Consider the following 16,213-nt stretch of genomic DNA (forward strand, 5'->3'; position numbering starts at 1 on the left):
ATTCCCTTTTATTTTTGAAGAAGCAATATTAGGATCCCAACGTTTTTGCTACCAGTTGGAAAATCTATTCAATACCTATTTTAAATGTCACAATTTGCAGTTGATATATCTTTTCTTTCCCAGGCAGAAAAATCACTCTCTCCTGTAAAAAATTATTAAAAGAATCGGTTGTTACCTCATTTATACTTACGTACTTTTTGTTGTTCAATATTAATATTTTTCTTTTTAACTTGAAATCTAAATACCTAAAGTGTGTTTTTCAAATGGTACTCAATTACTTTTTACATAACAAACTCTTTACTAGTTACTGTAAAACAAATTAATTTGGTAAAGTTTATGTAAACTTATGGGTATACAGTGGAGAGAAACGAGAATGTTTTGTTTTTCTTCTTACAGTAAGTTAAGATTTGTTGTGTATAAGTTTCTTTTCCAACCCATAATTCGCAAACAATTCGCTACTTTGATGATTATTTGGTCATTTCAATTTATAGTATCCAAGATCTATTAGTTTTATATAACACCCTCTGTTTACATTCATTAAAAAGAGCTGCTCCTTCAAAATTAAACGAAAGAAAACATTTTTTCTTTTAAAAACTAACCGGCGCGGGGCGGGTTCAAAAGATAAAATTCTGCTATGCGGTGCAGGGCAGGTTGAAGCCTTCACTGGTAGTTAAACTCGCACTGCAACCGCCCCGCCCCACTCCATTGCCATCCCTACACAAATGTAGCCCAGTGATCTAGTTTTCATCTGCCATAGCCCACTTCCCTTATACATAGGTGAGGAACTTACACAAATGACTACACTTTGGGGTTTTTTTCCAGGCATAGGTACACTTTTGCTAATTACATTTTGTAGCTACAGTAACGTGTATTCAAATTTGGCTGTATTTCACTGTATTTAATTCGGATGTATTCAATTTGGTTGTTTTCAACTTATTGTATTTAAATTCAATTGTATTCAAACAACATAAATGCAAAAAAAAAAACATGAATATTGAGCTGTATTTAAAATTTACTATATTCATTTGTATACCAAAAAAAAAAAAAATCTCCTTCGAAATACAAGCGAAAAATACATAAAGAAACACTCTATTTTACACTAAAAAAAATGAATACACTGAAATACACTCAAATCTGAGATACAAGAAAAAAATACACTCAGATTTGAGATACAAGAAATAAAATACACTCAGATCTTAAATACACCTCCGGAGATTAGAGATAAAGTGGTATAAGCTTTCCGGTATCTCGCCGGAAAAGATAGATCTGAAGCTTTTTAGCATCGAAAAATAGAGATCTAGCTCCGCTAATTCGCCGAAGAGGATAGATCCAAAAGTTTCAGGTATAGAATCGAGATTTAGCTCAAGTATCTTGCCTGAGAGGATAGATCTGAAACTTTCCGGCACCGGAGAATCGAGATTTAACGGAGGTAGAACGAAATTGAATAAATCGAAGGCAACATATAGAAATTCAAAAGCGGAGGACGCTAGCTTTGTTGGAGAAGATGACCAATGGCTGCTCCAACGGAGAAGAGAGAGTTAAGGGAGAAGCGAGAGGGGGTTGAGGGAAAGAGTGATACAACGGAATAAGAGGAGATGGGTTTTGAATTAGTTATCTTGTGTAATTAAAATACAAAATTTAGCTATGAGATGTACTAAAAATAAAGTGTAGCTACTAAATATATATAACTCCTAATGTTCTCTACACCACGTAAATATCCCGGAAAATTATGCTGGGTGTCCCTTGACCCATCTATTTTGTCACTTTTGGCCCAACTACACCCAGACTACCCGCTTTGGCCCGCTATACTTACGGTGATTTAGACTAACGTTCACAAATAAAACTCTTTCAAAATATTCGGTGTTCTTCTCCTCATTTTTCCTTCGCACAACTCCACCACCATCGTTTTCCTTCTAAATCCCTGTACCAATTTTCGTGCTTGTTCGTCTTTGATCTTTGTAAGTTTTATTTCGACAATGTGTTTGCATATGTGTCGTTTTTAGTGTGTTTTGAAAACCTTATTTTTTCATCAAGTTCTTCAAACAACTCGACTTCTAGTGCTTCTTCGTTTCTAAATCTCTATAATATTATGTTATTTGTACAATGTGTTTTTTTTTTTAGTGTTTTTGGAAACCCTAATCTATTTTTGCTTCACTTTTATGAGTCGGTGGACTATTTGCTTAGAAATACAAACTATATCCAGTCAATAGGTAGGTATTATGTTAAAATTTAGGGTTTATATATGACATTATGTGATTATGTTTGTGAGTTATACTTAATTCAGTGTTTGTTGTGCATTTAGTTTAATAATATGTGTATAAATTTTACTAAGTTGTGTGTTTCCACTTGAAAATTTGTGTCGCCCAATTTTAAAACATTTTGGTATTTTTTGAGGATTATTTGTTGAATATCATTCTCATTTGCATAATTTTAAAGTCGTTATGCAGTTCAAAATGGTTAACCGTATGCCTGGGAAAGTTTTAAGTCATGGGACTAAGGTGGATATGACTTCAAGTGTTGTGTCTGATGACCAACCAGTTGAAGTTATCTCTGTTCCTAATACAACCCCTAGTCCGGCTAAGAAAAAACCTTCTAAAGAACTGCGTGAAGTGATCTCGGTTGGAAGTAATCCACTGATTGAACCGCATAGCAAGCGAGTAACACGTGCCCAATCTATAAGTCCTTAGCAGAAGGTTAAAAAAACAAAAGTAGTGAAAGGGCATAGAAATAAAGAGATAGAAAATTCACGTATATACAGCCCCAGTGATCTAGTTTTCATCTGCCATAGCCCACTTCCCTCTTACATAAAAAATGGCCCAAACCACTTAAAACGCGCTGGCCCAATCTAGTTTTCGTTATAAGGATTCAAGTTTAGGCTAAATGACCCGCGAATTTAAGTGGTTTGGACCCCCCCCCCCCCCCCCCCCCCCCCAATTTTTTTTTTATGTAAAAGGGAACAGGACTATAACAGATGAAAACTAGATTGCTGGGCTCTATATATGTGAATTTTCTATCTTTTTTTTTTTCTTATGCCCTTTCACTACTTTTGTTTTTTTAACCTTCCGCCGAGGGCTTCTAGATTGGGAACATGTTACTCGCTTGGCATGCAGTTCAATCAGTGAAGTACTTCCAACTGAGATCATTTCACGCGGTTGTTTAAAAGGTTTTTTTTAGCCAAACCAAGGATTGTACTCGGAACAGAGATAACTTCAACTGATTGGTCATCAGACACAACACTTGAAGTCATATCCATCTTAGTCTCGTAACCTAAAACTTTCCCAGGAGTACGGTTAACCATTTTGATTAGCATAACGACCGTAAAATGATGCAAACGAGAATGATATTCAATAAATAATCCTCACAAAAAACCAAAATATTTTAAAATTGGGCAACACAATGTTTCAACTGGAAACACACAACTTAGTAAAATTTATACACATATCATCAAACTAAATGCATAACAAACACAGATATAAGTAGAACTCACAAACATAATCACATAATGTCATATATAAACCCTAAATTCCAACACAATTCCTACTTATTGACTGGATATAGCTCGTATTTCTAAGCAAATAGTCCACTGACTCATAAGAGTGAAGTAAAAACAGATTAGGGTTTCCAAAAAACACTAAAAAACAAACACATTGTACAAATCACACAATATTATAGAGATTTAGAAATGAAGAAGCACTAGAAGTCGAGTTGTTTGAAGAACTTAAAGGAAAAAATAAGGTTTTCAAAACACATTAAAAACAACACATGCAAACACATTGTCAAAATAAAACTTACAAAAATCGAAGACGAACAAGCATGAGAATCGGTACAGAGATTGAAGAAAGAAAACGATGGTGGTAAAGTTGTGCGAAGGAAGAAGGAGGAGAAGAACACCAGATATTTTGAAAGAGTTTTGTTGTGAACGTTAAATTATCAAAAGTATAGCCAAACTGGTCGAAAGGGGGTAACTTGGGTGTAGTTAGGCCAAAAGTGGAAAACTAGATGGGTCAAGGGACCCAACATAATTTATGGCGCACGTCCAAAATAGAAGAAGAGATAGATATAAAGAACACTAAACTTTTATGGCGCTATTCCTTAGAGTTGTTCAAGTAAATCTTTAGCTTAGGATCTTAAATTGGAAAACCCTAAAAAAGGGATTAAGAGTCAGATCGACATTCTTAAATTGGAAAAAGAGATGGATAAAGAGAGTTGACCTTTGTATTGTGCCAAATCTGGGACTTGTTTGCATAAGTCTTTAGTTTTAAGCCTTTAAAAAGAAAATAATGAAATACAGATTAGATCTCAGATTTACATCCTTAAATTCTTGACATATTCACAGAATATCGTCAAAAGTAAATGATAGACTTGAAGGCGGCAGGACAAAAGATTCAGACTCCTTATTTTATTAGTAGGGATGCAAGGGGAGGGAGGGAAAACGTCATTTGAGGGCTTAGTTGCAGCCATGAGTTTCATGAAAGATGAGAAAAATAGGGGGACAAACCTGTGTATAGTGAATGTGATATAGCTAGAGCAGATGTAGGGCTTTCGAAGACAATGGATTTTATAGGCTCTAACGATGTCAGTTTTACAAAATTACCCTTATTAACTTTAGTAAATTAGAAATACTTAGATATAAATGGAAGAAGGAGAATACACATGTGGTGAAAGCAAAGAGAAGGCGAAACCCAATTTGGTGAATCTCTAGTTGTTCCTCGCCCTTCTTCACATTAATGTCGCCAACCACATTGAATTTCTCCTTTTCTTTGCTTTCACCACCGATACTTGTGGTTATTATTCCAAAAAAAAGGAGATATATATAAAGACCACTTGTCTTTATGGTGTTATTCCTTATGAGTTGTTCAAGTAAATTTTAGCTTAGGACCTTGAATTGGAAAACCTTGAAAAAAGGATTTGAAGTCAGATCGACATGCTTAAATTGAAAAAAGAGATGGATAATGAGAGCTGACCTTTCAAAGCTTAAAATAGAAAACAATGAAAACAGATAAGATCTCAGATCAACATCCTTAAATGCTTGAAACATTCACAGAAGATCGTCAAAAGTAAAGGAAAGATTGAAGACAGTAGGACAAAAGATTCAGACTCTTCGTTTTATTGCAAGGGGGGAGAAAAAAATTCATATGATGGCTCAGTTGCAGCCATGAGTTTGATGAGAGATGAGAAAAATAGGCGGAGAGAACTGTGTACAGTGAATGTTATAGGACAAGAGCAACTGTAGGGCTTTCGACGACACTGGATTTTATATGCTTTAACGATGTTGTAAATTTTACTAAATTACCCTTAGTTAACTTTAATAAATTACTCAAAATGCTTAGATATTAACGGAAGAATGATAATACATGTGGTGAAAGCAAAGGGAAGGAGAAATCCAATTTGGTGAATCTCAGATTGTTTGTTGGCCCGTCGTCACATTGATGTCGCCAACCACATTGAATTTCTCCTTCTCTTTGCTTTCACCACAGCATACTTGTGATTACTATTCCAACAAAAAAGAAAAAAGATATATATAAAGAACAGTGGCCTTATATGGCCCTATTCCTTAGAGTTGTTAAAGTAAATCTTTAGCTTAGGACCTTGAATTGGAAAACCTTGAAAAAAGGATTTAAAGTCAGATGGACATGCTTAAATTGAAAAGAAAAAAAAAGATATATAAAGAGAGCTGACCTTTATATGGTGCCAGATTTGGAACTTTTGTTAGTAAAATATTTAGATTCAAGCCTTAAAATAGAAATAATGAAAAAAACTGATTAGATCTCATATCAACATCCTTAAATGCTTGACATGTTCATAGAAGGTCAAAAGTAAAGGACAGATTGAAGGAGGCGAGACAGAAGATACACACTCTTCATTTTATTAGTAGGGATGCAAGGGGAGGGAGGGCAAAGTCATATGAGGGTGCAATTGCAGCCATGAGTTTTGATTAAAGATGAGAAAAATAGGCGGAGAGATAGTGAAAGTGATTAGAACAAGAGCGGGTGTAGGGCTTTTGACGATGCTGGATTATATAGGCTCTAACGATATTGTTATTTTTACTGAATTACCCTTATTAACTTTAATAAATTGCTAGAAATGCTTAGATATTAACGGAAGAAAGAGAATGGATATGTGGTGAAAGCAAAGAGAAGGATAAATCCAATTTGGTGAATCTCCAGTTGTATCTTCGCCCTTCGTCACATTGATGTCGCCAACCACATTGAATTTCTCATTCTCTCTGTGATTACTATTCAAAAAAAGAAGCGGTAGATATATAGAACACTGGCCTTTTATGGCGCTATTCTTTAAGGTTATTGAAGCAGATCTTTAGCTTAGGAACTTGAATTGGAAAACCTTGAAAAGAGGATTTGAAGTCAGATCGACATGCTTAAATTGAAAAAAGGGGTGGATAAAGAGAGCTGACCCTTATATTGTGCAAGATGTTGACACCCAATTTTGTCCCTCCTTTATTTAATTTATTCACTCGGACGTCTAAATTTATTGACGAGCTAGATACTTTATTTTCACTGCTATTTATATTCTCTACTTTTATTTTAACATTACAAGTATTAATTTATCACAAATTTTAAATGTTCATCGTCATTTCACTTTCGGGTTGGGAATCGTTAAATTAATTACAAGACAACACTTTGTAAATCCTTACTTTCTATATACTGTTGACACCTAATTTTGTCCCGCATCTCCTCCGAAGTACCTATTTATACTTCTGGTATTTCGAGAAATTAAAAAATATGCATTTAAGTTTTACTATAATTATTAGTCTATTATTCTTCTGCAGTTTATTATTATCATTATTATTATTATTGTTATTATTATTATTATTATTCTTAAATTATCATTTATTACTAATTGTCATTTATTATTATCATTCTTGTTATTTCCATTATTATTATTATTATTATTATTAATTACTAGTCATTATTATCAGCGTTATTTTTGTTATCAATTATTTATCATCATTATCATCGTTATTTTATTATTAATTATTATCATTGTTTTATCAATAATTGTTATTTATTATTATTATTATCATCATTTGTTATTTTTTATTATTATTATTATTATCATTATTATTTTATTATTACCAGTATTATTGTTATTAATTTATTATCATTTTGTTATTATCAATAATTGTTATTTATTATTATTATTGTTAATTATTGTCATCTTTATTATTATTATTAATTATTCTTATTGTGATTTTGTTATTAGTTATCCATATTTGTTAGCCACTATTATTATTATATCTATTATTATTTTTTATCACCATTATCATCAGCATTATCATTATTACCATTATCATTATTGTTATCATTATTAGCAGTATTACTACCGCTATTTATTTGCTGCTATTATTTAGTATTGTTGAAACTTGCATTTCTCAACGTTTCTACCAGCTTCCGCATACACATCGCATTTATTTCACACATTTAAATGACAGCGTTTGTTTGCTATTAAATGTTTATTGCACGGTCATTGCAACATCATATAATTTTATTATCCGGATCTTTTATAATTACATATTTCCGTATTAGGTGATATTCTGGCACCCTTAGTACATCGTTAATCGGAATGGGTCTCTTATCCAAATTTAAAAGCCGAACTATTTCTTGCACTCGGTCCGTATTTTGACTTACCGGACCCCAAATCAAAGTCCGATTAACTCCTAATATTTTTGGACTAGACCATATTTTCTATCTCAATTTTTTTAGACCAGTCCATGTTTTAATTCTAGTCCATTCTTTCAATACTCAGTCCAAAATTTGACCCAGTCCACAAATGGACTGGGTCCAGCCCATTTTCGCCCAAAATAAGGGAAACTTAAAGTTTCCCTCTTTTCATTTTCCTCCATACCCACGCCGCACCCCTTTCTTCCTCTTTCTCTTCTTCTCCTCCTTTCCCGCCTCTCTCCGCCGCTCCTCTCTCTCCCCCTTTTCCTCCTTCTTCTCCGCCTCCCCACTCACGCCTGTCCCCGCTCCCGTCTCTCTCATACGCTCCTATCCTTACTTTAATACAAACAAAAAGCCCTATAAATTTGGGGGGATTCAGTGTTTTTGAAAAAGGGAGATGGGACGGTTTCCTTGAGAGGAGTTTTGAAAATTCCAAACCTTATTTCTATTTGCTCTTTTATTTTTCGAAGTCAAGCATATAAAAATTTCGAGGGATTTTTTTCAGATTTTTTTGAGAAAGTTGATTCAGTTTTGAGGGACACAACTATCTTCCACACTTGATTTTTCTTTTTCCGGTGAACTTTAGCCGCGACCAACAATTACTCTATTTTCATTTTTTCGTTTTGAAACTTTAGTTACTTTAATCGGGTTCGGGTTCGTTCGAGTTCGAGCATAGATTCGAGACCCCGACGACCTCCGTTCACTGCACCCACAACAGGTCGGTGAATTTTAAGCTTTAACCTTTTCTCTGTTTTTTTACTTTCACGGATGAATCTGCCTATTTGAAATAAAAACATGAATTTGAGTCTCTAGCGTAAAATCATGCCTTCGGAATATGTTAATGTCGTATATGGGATGCTTGTGTTGATATTCGGACATCTGTTATGTTGATGTATTGTGAAAGTAGATATCGAGCATTCCTCTTGTCGATACCTGTGTTCGTATGGATTAAATTCATTTTTAGAAATCAATGTTAAGTCGCTGTTGTTTTCTGCCTGTATAAATTTCAGAGCTCTGTTGCTATCTTGATGGTTTCCAATTAATTTTTTAGCTTTGTTTGCTGCTTGTTTAAAGTGCGACATGGTTTGGTCGATTTGATTTTGTAAGAGTTTCGGTATGCGAATTGAGAAGCATGAATCGTTTACAGCTTTTGTATTTTCTTTTATCTGTTCAAATGATTTAGTGAAGATTGCTAAATTATACAGTTTGGCTTTCAAATGCATAAGTGTTTAGTTTTAACTTAAAACTCGACTGTCGTATAAGCTATTTGGGTTAACATCTGTCCAGTCCATAGTTTGCTAACCTGCACCAATGCTCTATTAAGTCCTGTAAGGCTGTTTAAAGTCCTTTGTTGACAAAATTGCTGGTTGTATACTATATGATCATTTCCGTTAAATTGGTACCTGATCAGGCTCATTTAACTATGTTTGTTTTAAGCATTGAATTTGTAGTTTATTGGACATGTTCAGCATATAAATTGGTTGGCTGGTTCGGCCTTAATATATGTTAGCACATAAGTTAGTTCTATCTTGGTTTATTTATCTGTGCTAGCATTAGTATGCAGTAGTTGAATCTAGTTGTCCAATATGTATATCCTCGTATTGATTCGCATGTTCATTTTTGGTTGTTTGATCAAACAGTTAAAACACTCTATGCCTAAAATTACTGTTGGTACTGCTAGTATGAAATTAGACATGATCCTTTTGCCTTAGGTTATAATTGCCTTGAAGGAAACTTATTTGATATGGTTTTCATGCATTATATTGTTGTCCCGTGTTTGTATAAAATCAGTTAAATGCTCTCTCCTTCCTGCACATGTGACTGTTGCATTTAGCTAGGAATTCTGAAAATATGCACGATCCCCTGCACTGTTGAGAATGCAAAATATTTATGTGAACCTCATTCTTTATAACTAATAAGAGTGATTCAAATTTGGAAATAGAGGTGGGAAGAGATGTTGATTAGTTGGTCTCGCTAAATGGGATCCTATTTGTTGGACAACTTCTAATCATATTCCCTTTAACACTTTCTTATAAAAAAAAAAAACGAACAGGAGTAAAAACTAGTGAATAGGGTGTGTGTATGTTGCCAGGAGTAGTGATAGCAATGGTAGGCTGTTGCATTTTGCTTTATTTGTTTTCCTTCTCTTCTGAGTCATGAGTATAAAAGGCAAAGACAAGTGTTTGGTGTTTATGAGGTGGCTCTGTTATGTCACTATGATATGATATTGGGAGAAAATCGTGTTAGCCTCTATCCCAACAGCCATTAACGACTTCTTTTCAATATTGCAATTGGAAATTTTGAGCTTACATTTGAACAAAAATCAGAAATCGTGTGAAGTGTCCGTAAAAAAAAATGTTTCTTTGGTTCTACTCTTGTAGTATGATATAAGGAAATCTCTGTAACTATTCCTACCCTTTAATAATCTATCTGTGCTATTTGGATCACTGCACTCTTCTCAACTTAACAATTTGTCACTTGGTTCCACTTACATGTCATATATGATTGACCCCCTCTGCGTGCTACTAGCATATACATCTTTGTCCTTATTTCGCACTCTATCTGAAGAATGTTTTGTATATCTTCACTTTACTAATTTTTTTCTTTTATTTTTATGCATGAATATCGCATACGAGTCCCTTGGACTCGTCATCTCTCGCATTTGATGTTGGGCCAAAGCCCAACAAAATCCTCCTCTCGAGTCAGCCTTCCGTTCGCAGTGAACGAATTCTGGGCCGAGGCCCATATGCCATATAGTATCAGGCAGTCCGCAACAACACATATAAATTGTTACTTGGCCGAAGCCTAGTTGCAAACAGATGGCAACAGTCTAAATGGGATGAGCCCATTCTCATTATATCTACTCCTCTATTTTTTATTTTTGTGTGTATTTAACATGTATTGTATGACTAACATTCGTGCTTGTTAATTAAACTTTAGTAACATTAAGGGTTTTAGTTTAGTTGTGGGTAGTTAATTTTACAAAATTACATTCACTTCTAGTTATGTTTTAAACTGCTTATATAGTATCGATAACATTTATTTGGAATAATTTTTTAATAGCATGACTATATATATTTGAGTTAAAAGAATCAATATTTATGCCTTTATCTTAGAACACTTGAAATACACATTTGTTAAAACATTAATATAAATCTTGCAATAACTTTACAAATGCATTTTAATCTGCTAGTTAGCGTAATTCATATTCGGAATACATATGAAACATCACTCATCCCATTTCTTTTGGTTTATTTATAATTAAACTCTTATTAAATCACTACATTTTCTACAAGTATTATTTTACTATTACACTTTCGTTTAAAAATCAACAACATTTATAAGTCGTGTTTACGAAGTAACATTAGGAATATCCTTTTATACAACTTATTATTTTTACATGTCTTATTTCTAATAACATTATTACCTTTTACTTTAAAAAACTTTAGCTATATTTATAGGTTATTCCCCAAACATTTATAATACTATATTTACCCTTAGCCTAATTAATCATAAGTCCGGTCGGTTAATCATTGTTAATGGGTCTTAAAAGATGCCTAATACCTTCCCTTTAGACTAATTGAACCCGTACCTAAAATCTTAAGTTTCGTAGACCTTAAACAGAGCTAACTTTAAAAGAACTTTAACAATTAGGTGGCGACTCCTTAAAATAAATAAAAAACAGGAATCTCCAATATGTCGTACTTCTAATTTAACTCCCGGGTTAAAATGGGGTGTGACACAAGATATGGGATTTGTTAGCAGAAATCTTTACATTCAAGCCTTAAAAGCACAGATTAGATCTCAGATCGACATGCATCCTTAAATGCTTGACACATTCATAGAAGATCGTCAAAAGTAAAGGATAGCTTTCAGGTGGAAGGACAAAAGATTCATACTCTTCATTTTATCACTCCCTCTGTCCAGTTTTACTTGTCCGTTATACTAAAAATAGTTGTCCAATTTTACTTGTCCACTTTAGAAAACCAATAGATAATTTACCACTTTTTCCTGTTTTACCCTTAGTATTAATAAGTCAAAATTTTCAATTCCTTTTTCAAACACTTTGGACTTATACTAGTCAAACTTAGCTTAATACGAAAATTTTGGCTCCAAAACAAACTTTTTATGGGGAATATGTGAATTGTTGGAACCCATTACTTGATTAGTTGGCTGCACATTTTTTTCATAAGTTTTAATTGATTTTAATCATTAGGTAACTAACTAGCATTAATATGGTAAACTTTTCATTCTATTTTTGGTTCCTTAATAGACGTGCCAAGTTAATATGTGAAAAGTAAAACTGAATGGTAGGAGTAGTAGAGATGCCAGGGGAGGGAGAGAAACATTCATATGAGGGTGCACTTGCAACCAGGAGTTTGATGAAAGATGAGAAAAATAGGCGGAGAGACCTGTGTATAGTGAAAATGATTAGAACAAAAGTGACTGGAGGATTTCCGACGATGCTGGATTTTATAGGCGTTAACGATATTGTCAGTTTTACTAAATTACCCTAATTAACTTTATTAAATTACTTGAAATGCTTAGATATTAATGGAAGAAGGAGAATGGACATGTGGAGAGAGCAAAGAGAAGAGAAATCCAATCTGATGAATCTCCGATTTTTTCTTCGCCCTTCGTCACATTGATTTCACCAACCACATTGAATTTCTCCTTCTCTCTGTGATTACTATTCCAAAAAAAAAAGCAAGAAGCGAAAGATATAAAGAACACTCGCCTTTTATAAAGCTGTTTCTTAGAGTTGTTGAAGTAAATCTTTGGCTTAGGAACTTGAATCGGAAAACCTTGAGAAAAGGATTTATAAGTTACACTAACATGCTTAAATTGAAAAAAGAGATGGATAACGAGAGTTGACCTTTCATTGATTTACTTGTATTTAGCTAACAACTTTAAAGATTACGGGGCCAAATTCTAATGGTGGCCCGCTGTGGCCGGTGGCGAATTTTGACGGTGGAGGAAGAAGAAAGGGATTCTAAGGAGAGGGGAAGAAAGGGAGAAGAAAAGAGGGGAGGGGGAGGGTCTGGGAAAGGCATTGGTGCCCAGCAGCGGGAGGTTGGGATTTTGGGGAATGGTTAGGAAGAAGAAGGAAGGGGAAGCTGTGGCCTGGGTACGTTGGGGAAGAAAATAGGTTTTCTTTTTCATTTTTCTTTATTGAGATACTCTTTTTAATTTTCTAAATAGGTTTAAAAATAGGTTTTATTTTTGTTAACTCAAAATGTATTTTTTTGTAAATATTTTGGGCTCATATGCCACATGTCCTCATTTCATCATTCATTTGCCACAGTGTCCGAAAGCAAGTTGCACGCACCATGTATTTGGAATTGGATGCCATTTGTGCTTAATAGGTATAGATTTGATAAGGTTGGAGTGTCTAATAGGAATAAAGGTCTGTTGAGGTGTCTAAGTGAATTTTGTGGACAACTTTAAGGGATCATCGATGACTTAAGCCTTTATTATTTAGGTGTAGTGCTGCTTTTTAGTTTGTTGGAACCAATTAGGCATTTCCTATGTAGTGTCCTTGCTATGCAGCACTAAGTTTATCTGTGAGAATCTTTGTATTGCACATGACGCTGTCGGTTTCTTAACATGTGTTGTGTCTTCTTAATTGTAGGCTGCGAGAATTCTTGGTCACGTGATTGTTGCAGGTTCTGGAGTAATGACTTAGCGTTTGCTCAGGAAGGTCATCAGGCACTTGCAAGCAAGTGTTTGTGGACATAGGGCCACTTTGATTCTCTCTTTGCAATAGTTAATTTAGCATTTTACAACCTCAAAAGAGCAAAATAAATAAATTTGGGCTTTACTAAATCCATACGGTGCTATTTGTCAAATACACCAGCTCTTGAGGTGTTTTTGCACGGAAAGCAAGTGCAAATGAAAATCCATCTGTACGAACAAGCTTTTGGACCTTCAAATTACAGTACATACGTATATTGAATTTGTATGATGACTCAGTTACCTGGTGAAAATATGTGCCTGAAGCGGTGACACCTTTATTACTTGCCTACAAATGTTTGATTTATACTTTACAATGTGGTTGGTTAATGGAAGATGGCACAACAGTCAGTGCTGCTCAAGAAGCAATTTACAATATCACTGATCAAGCATTACCATGATCAAATCAGAGGCTAGGGAAATTATTTTAGCTGTGCTTCTGCTAGAGATTCTCCTAGTCTTTACGGAGTATGTTGAGCAAAAATGCATTGTCCCACTCACCATGTTTTTCCTGTAAAACTTTCGATGTATCTTTTTCAAATTTTGCCTGTGCATGCTGTATTGTACCTTAAGTAGAAGCATTTTAATTAATGATTGTGTTATTTTCATCGCCTTTGATGTCCTTTAGTTCAAACCCTAATTTCTATCATTATTTCAGGCATATCTGGCAGTAAAATCTACCGAGTCACATTGAAACAATGCCCTTGATATGGCGGAATAGACGGCAGAGGAACAATGAACGGCGAGGACATTGAGAGAGAAAGTAGTGTCTCATGGTAATTTGTCATTGGAAGTGTAAGATTTCACCTCTTACAAAAAGTACAAATGGTTAGCTATTTGATGGAGTCTATCAGGAATGAGGAGAGGAGAAAGGGAGAAGCCGAGCTCGAGGAGTAAGCCGCTCCACAGAAGGATTAGTAAAGTAGTGGTAACAACTTACCCGTTCTATGTGTTTACACCAACCCTTTAATACATGACACATGTCTTCACGTACATCTATTATTAAATTGTTGTTAACCATGGTACATATGCTTACGTTAATTAATGAATTAACCATGGTAACCTAGTAAAGCATCGGCGTAAACATTGAATGCGGGTAACTTTTACCAGATATATGCCGAGACATTTGGTTGCACTTTGATCGTTCTCGTGAAGAGGCGAGTTTTCCTAAATGTGATAATGCTGGCCGTTGGTTATTTCCTCTACTGCTATATCTTGATAGCCGTAAATTAGTTAAACCTATTTTTCTATTGTGAATGTAATTGGATTCATTCAGTTAAATGAGGTGCTTCCTTATAAAAATAGGAGGTACTACTAAAATGTTGATATAGGGTGGGGTTAAGTTTTTGCTTGACATGTTATTTAAGTATTGGAACTGCAAGAGCGATGCGTTATCATTTTGTATTTGTACCCTTTTTTTTGGAAACCCCCAGCCATTATCCTTCGGTGCGCACGGGATCACTTGCTCAGTGTGCAATAGCTCGCAAATCACACAGGAGATGTAAATCGCATTAGGCGAGTCCGATGCGACGAGCTCTGACTGAGAAGGATGCTGGTGAGGGGAATTGATCTTAATTCTCTCATGTGGGAAACCACTCATCCAACCAACTCAGCCAATCTTTGCGGGTGTATTTGCATCTTTTGTAATGGCTAAATCGAGAAAAAATTGCCGGTAAATTTCATTTAAATACTCAAATTAGGGCATTTTATAATTGATCATCTGAACACATAAAAGGTGTTTTCTATTAGCTTCCGACGCAAATTTTAGAGAAGTTTCTGCACGGGTTTCAAGCGATCATTACGTAGATAAGTTAATTACTTAAAATATGTCAAAATCAATTGGAACATGCCTAAAGCTTACGGTTGACTAAAGTTAATGTGTATAATCAAAGGAGGTGACATGTTTTAAATGATTAACTTATTACCTAAGGAGCGTTCGAGAATACATAAAAGTTTTTGCAAATTTGAGTTGAAAGTGTTCAATAGCAACATTTTATCATGTATCGAATGCTTAATTAAAATAAGTAGTAGTTCGAATATTCAAATCAAACTTTGCAAGTTCCAGGGGTTGCGGGTGTGTTCAGCCTTTTACTATAATTTATCTCCCTTTTCCCTTTCAACATAGTAGGGTGAAAAAAAGAAAAGTGGTTAGGCTTAGGTAGATAGATATGTCATGCCGAAATGTTTGACGATACAGGATATGGAGTAATAATTGGGGTTTCGGGTATATCGTATCTGACTTGTCAAGTTTGAAACGTAACGGTACGTTGATCTTTGAGGCAAGAAGAAATAGACCTTCAATTCTACACTGAAAAATCTCTCCACAACAAAATTATTCAAAAACTAGGAATCTTAGTGCACAGAGGCAGATGGATCTTGTTGATTTAATCTTAGGATTTTTAATATTGAACCCTTCATACTTTAAAAGTTATAAGTTTATATCTATTACATATTATAATTTTAATAATTACTTACACATAAATTTATGCTCTATATCCAAAGTTAGAATTCAATTTAACCCCCACTTAATAGGCTATACGTCCCCGTTAGTGCATATTATCGTAAAGTAACAGAGTTGTCATTTGCTGGCTTAATTTATGAGGAAGTAAGATTCCACATTGCTCCAACATGCTTTCACATTTGGTTATTAATTAACAGTTAAAAGAATTTTTATATTATCAATCACTTTAAAATGATTCTAGTTGTTCACAAAAAGCAAAATTTTTGTACATAGAAAAATAAGGCAATCTAAGGGTGTGTTTGATATGGAGGAAATATTTTTCGAAAAATATTTTTCAATT

The 16,213-nt window shown here is 34.3% G+C and overlaps 1 long non-coding RNA gene across 1 annotated transcript; it reads left to right on the plus strand.

The window, feature by feature from the left end:
* The first annotated feature begins 7,839 nt into the window (after positions 1-7,839).
* Positions 7,840-14,742, plus strand: LOC132633153 (uncharacterized). The gene is made up of 3 exons (XR_009579594.1): positions 7,840-8,397; positions 13,312-13,880; positions 14,071-14,742. It is a non-coding gene; the product is annotated as an uncharacterized LOC132633153 (long non-coding RNA).
* The last annotated feature ends 1,471 nt before the right edge of the window (positions 14,743-16,213 follow it).

Source organism: Lycium barbarum, chromosome 3 (genome assembly GCF_019175385.1).
Source record: "Lycium barbarum isolate Lr01 chromosome 3, ASM1917538v2, whole genome shotgun sequence".
In the NCBI taxonomy this organism is placed as follows: Eukaryota; Viridiplantae; Streptophyta; class Magnoliopsida; order Solanales; family Solanaceae; genus Lycium; species Lycium barbarum.